General features: G+C 45.3%; 1 protein-coding gene across 2 annotated transcripts in view; it reads left to right on the top strand.

Moving 5' to 3' along the window:
• Positions 1-4,636: 4,636 nt before the first annotated feature.
• Positions 4,637-5,035, top strand: part of BID (BH3 interacting domain death agonist) — a 39,003-nt gene continuing 38,604 nt past the window's right edge. The window contains exon 1 of one of the 2 annotated variants that reach the window (XM_015598452.2): positions 4,637-4,778. The gene's annotated coding sequence lies outside the window, so the exon portion shown is untranslated. Of the gene's footprint in view, positions 4,779-4,818; positions 4,982-5,035 lie in introns of those variants that run through there. The other variant, XM_025041001.1, reaches the window with a different exon arrangement.

The raw sequence follows: 5,035 nt of genomic DNA, 5'->3' as shown, positions 1-5,035 counted from the left end.
TCATCACAGTGGGGCACAGAAGAGCTCTGGGTGCTTACCCACTTGAGTCTTGCAGGGTCTTGAGGTTTGGGAAATAACCACCATGCTTTTCTGCCCTCTGTTAGTCTGGCTATTAGTTTAGAGAGCCTCAGAGAGCCCACCTCCCTCCGCCCCAACTCCTGTTTACACAGTGAACAACTATGGAGAACTTACTGTACGGGAGATACTCTGTGCAATGCCAGGGCCCCTCATTTCTCCCCCACAAGATGTTACACTTTCATCTCTTTTTTTACCACTCAGGTCTTGAGCAAGAATTTATTGTCAGTTTCTACCCCTGAAGTGAAGGGGATGGGGTGGCAAGGATGGAAGAAGCCTCTGCAAATTAGGAATCATCTGGGTGCATTATAGCTGTCAGCTTTCCTGAGCTTTGAGAAGAGGGAAGGAAGTGGCATTTGTGGTTTGTGGAAACTCTGAAGACCCTGGGGGTGGGGATGCTTATAGGAAGTGGGCACCAGAAGGTAAAGCATGAGCTCATCTGCCATCCAGAGCCCCAACCCCACCTGGATTTGTCTCCAAGGGAAGTCAGGGCCTCCCCTCCTGCCGTTTGAGAGCACACGATACCCATCGAAGCAGGAGCGAGAAACAACCAATTTGGCCAATACAAAGACAACAACGTGCCGGGCACCAGGAACCAACATGAGCAAAGCGGCCCTGGCCCCAGCCAGCCCTTCCACAGCCCTGCTGGCAAAGTTGGGCGCACTGGCCCTGCTACCCTTCCCCCTTCGTTCCTTAAGTTTTCCAGGAGCACCTGACGTCTACGGAGAGCCCAGAGGCAATGCCAGGCAGCAACTCTGCTGGGAAAGGAGAGACACCTGGAGAAAAGTGCATTATCAAGTCCAGGTGTATGGTGCAGAAGCAACCCAGAGACAAATGGGGAGGGCCAGTGGCGGCAGCTCAGGAGGTGACAAGCAGAGGAAGGAGATGGAGAGCGAGTGGGCAGTTTCTTTCCTCTTCTTTCTCTTTCATGCCCCTTGAGAAACTCCATCTGTTGATCCCCTGCTCCCTGAACCACATTCCTATACCCTGACCTCTGACTCTCAGCCAACCACCCTCACAGCGCACTGCATGGGAACCTCTGAAGCGTCTGCCAAGTAATGATCACAATAGCCACCACTTATTGAGAACTCACCGTGTGCCAGACACTGTGCCTATGACCTTTATATAGTTCATTTATTCATATACAACTTTGAAGCATGTAGTATTTCCTTTAATTGACAGGCAGTAGGAACTCAAGAAAGTTGTTCTAGTGCCTCAGGACCGAGTGAGCCAATAGCCAGCCAGCTTTCCTGGGGGCAGCTGCCAGCCTCCTCCTTGGTTGCAAACCCAGGGATGCCAATGACCTCACACCAGGTTTTCTTGTGCTCCTGAGAACTAGCCTTGTTCATTCTGACTTTATGCCTAATGTGCTATTCCCCTTCTTTCCATTTAATAGGTAATAATTAGAGTACAAACTCTATGCCAACTCTGTATTCAGAGGCATTATTATCCCTATTTTATTGATGAGAAAACTAAGCCTCAGACCAATCAGATATCGTGCTCAGGGCCGCACAGCTAGTAAGAAACAGAGCTGAGAAAAACTGCAAAGGCTACGCTCTTAACCACTATGCTAGAGGCCTCCAAAAACAGTTACATTCAGAGGGACTGGGGGTTAAAAACAATGAATTTTAGAAACAACCTTTTAGAAATGAAGTTCCTTAAAGAAGTTTTTGAAAATGCCAGCCTCTTTCTGCTACAATAAAGAGAATTTAGGAAGTAGGGTGCGGTTTCACAGGATGAACAGGACAGGCAGCAGGGGCGACAGTGAGAAAATCTGAAACTGTCAGATTCTGACTGCTCAGCCAGCAACATCCTCTCAGTCAAAACCTCACTGGGTTTTGTGACCTGTTTTCATTACTAAGCATCATTCTCTCTCGTTTATTTATGTAGTTATTTTTTCATTTTTTATTAAGGAATAGTTTTTACATATCATAAAATTCACCTTTCATTGTAGAGTTCTGTGAGTTTTGACAAAAGTATACAGTCATGTAAAAACCACCACAATCAGGATCTAGATAAATTCCCTCGCCGCCCCCCCAGAACTCCCCTGTGTTCTTCTATAGTTGCTCCCCCTCCAAGCCTGTGGCAGCCAATGATCTGTTTTCTAACCCCATAGTCTTGCCTTTGCAAGGAGCATCATTCTCTCTTAATTTGCCAACAGTGCTGACAGATCTTAAAAACCAAAGAATATAGAAGCAGCAAATTAGAATTGGGGGAACTGGAGTGGAGAGAAGCTACCCTGACTGCAAGAAGTTCTTGAGAGACTTGCAAAAAGTTAGTTAGGAGATGCAAAGAATTTGGGGCTGATTGGTATAAACCCCGCCCCGTGTAACAGAGTCAGTAGTTCTACAGTGTTTAGGATAAAATCTCAACTCCTCACCCAGGCTCCTCAAGCCTCCTGGCCATCACCCTGCACTCTTCGTCCCTCACCCATGATTCACCAGCTACATCAAGCTCCTTCCGACTCGGGATGCTTGCAATAGATGTCCCCTGCATCCAGAATGCTCTTCCCCTCTTGTCATGTCTGGTCCCCTTTTGACTTTCAGGCATTGGCTTAGATATCAACTTATCAGATGACCCAATCTCAATAGCCACCCAGTCATTCGCCCTCAGTATGCCATTTAATCTTCTGCACAGCACCTGACACCACCTGAAGTTTTTCTTGTTCACATACTTATTTCATTTGTAGAGCACCCGTGAGTACCAGGCACTGTTTTAGGTACCAAGGCAAGAGCATGAATAAAACAACTCACTGTACTTGTGGAGATTACTTTCCAGGGACAGGAATCAGTCCAGCACAAACAAATAATTATAGAATGTTTCAGGTTGCGATATGTGCTGTGGAGAAATAGGAGCAGGCCCAGAAAAGTACCCAGGACATTGGGCTGAAGAAGAAGAATACAACTGTGGTAAGAGCTGAGCTTAGAGAGGGTGCATATCATGTAGAACTTTGCTGGCTAGTGAAAGACCTTGGGAAACTACAAAGGAGTTTAAAAAGTGGAGTGACATTATCTGACCTTTTATAAAAGAAAGAATATAGGTAGCCAAGGTAGAAGTGAGGGGACCTGTTAGGAGGCTACTGCAACAATGGAGGGAGGTAGTCCTGCAAGGGGTGAGCCAATTGGGGATGCGGAGTAGCGAGGGTGCAGGTACACTGCCTACCTGGGAGTGCAGCCACTTGGGAAAGCTGGCAGTTCCTAATAAAGTTAAACATTCCCCAACCCTATGACCTAGCAGTTCCACTCCTAGGTATTGCACCCAAGATAAGTGAAAAAAAATTGCAGGAGAATGTGCAAGACAGCATTATTGTATCTGCCTTTTTGGGGGGTTGCGTGGATTGGTGAGAAGATGTGCACTTAACAGAGATCCGGAGCACAGTAGCGCTGCCCATAGCCACAGCTTTCCTTCACAACACAGGGCCATGTTTGTAATGACCCTGAGGCATGAAAAAAATGAAATGCTATTCGGAGTCCTGTTTAAGAGGGCAGAGAAGTATGTCATCCATTCAAAGTTGAGCAATCAGAAGTGGTGAGAGTAAGAGGGGAGTTGAGTTGTGTCGAGATTGAAAGAATTACTAGTTTATCTGCACTGGTGAGAAGTTAAACTCATCCTGACAGAATGTGCAGTAAGGGCCAGGGAACAGCTTCTTGGCAAGCAAGATTTGGCCTGGCTGGACCACATACAGTACTAGAAAGACATTTATGATTCTAGAAATGTACCTATGGGACTAAAGAATGGATGCCTGAAATATTTATAGCTTACCATAGGCCTCTACTGCCCAAATGAGGAGTATTTGTCCAGGTGGAGCCCACAGCTCTCCTGCCCCTCCAACTCCTTTCACTCTTCCTTTGCAAAACAGAATGTTGAGCTGGGATCACTGACAGGTCATTTGTTCTCTGATCTCAGATATCCTGAGTGTTGTCCCCCTCATAGCAACTGTCATGGGAGGAAATATATTTATTGGAATGAACCTGTTCTTGGTCAAAATTTCTAGACTGTCCCCTTCGATACCTTTTTCAGAGCCAGTTTAAGCTGCACATAACATCCAGAAATTTCATTTAAAGTTAGGTGTGGGATAAAGGTGGGCTCTCTTGAAGTGGAAATTGGTATGCTCCATCCTTTCTTCGTAGGATTGTGAAATTAATCCCTTTCTCTTTCTTCCATTCCTCTCTCTCTCTCTTTTGCTTTGGCTGCCAGGTATTTCAGAGACATTTATTTTAAAATATTTAAATCTATTTAAAACATTTGCTATTTATACTGTAATTACTTGGATATGTAACTGATAGAATCAACTTGAAATATAGATAACATTGCCTAAATTTAACTATTCCGTTATACGATTTTTATTATAATAGTTTTATCATTGTAAAACAAGTGCCACAGTCAGACATTTAAGAAAAAAGAAAATACAAAAAAGTAGAAAGTAGGAAATCACTATGATTTTTATTATTTTAACGTTAACCATGTGATGATTTTTGGTTATAGTTCCTTCCAGTCTTTTTCTTTCCTTTTTTTTTTTTTTTTTTTTAGTTCAATTTCTATTTCTATGTTCATGTGTAGCAACTTCCTTGGTCCTATTTGCTTCCTCATCCTTTCCCGAACCTCGCTCTCCTGTTTCTGTTTCTCTTTCGTTGGCGCCACACGTGTTTCTCCTTTGGCGGGTGTCACGCGGTAGTCGTGCGGATATCTGGGCACAAGCGCTGGTGAGGGGCTTCATCGGGTCATTACTTCTTGTTCCGTGAGGACTGGGAATTGCCATCCTGAGGTTTCTCCAAATCCTCGGGAGGATTCTGAAAGCAGTTCCACGCGAGAAACATTGGGAACTATTCCTGCGTCGCTGGATTAAGTGGTCAACCTTCCCAGACGGCTCCCCTGATAAGGACCACGATCTGAGGGTGTGCTGTCGGTAGGGCCCAGGTTGCGTCCACAGTCCCTTTCGCGGCTCCAGGCGCCCCAGCTT

The sequence above is a fragment of the Pteropus alecto genome, unplaced genomic scaffold (genome assembly GCF_000325575.1).
Source record: "Pteropus alecto unplaced genomic scaffold, ASM32557v1 scaffold76, whole genome shotgun sequence".
NCBI lineage: Eukaryota > Metazoa > Chordata > Mammalia > Chiroptera > Pteropodidae > Pteropus > Pteropus alecto.
Note: the sequence above shows the minus strand (reverse complement) of the source record. Positions and strands in the feature narration are given on the sequence as shown.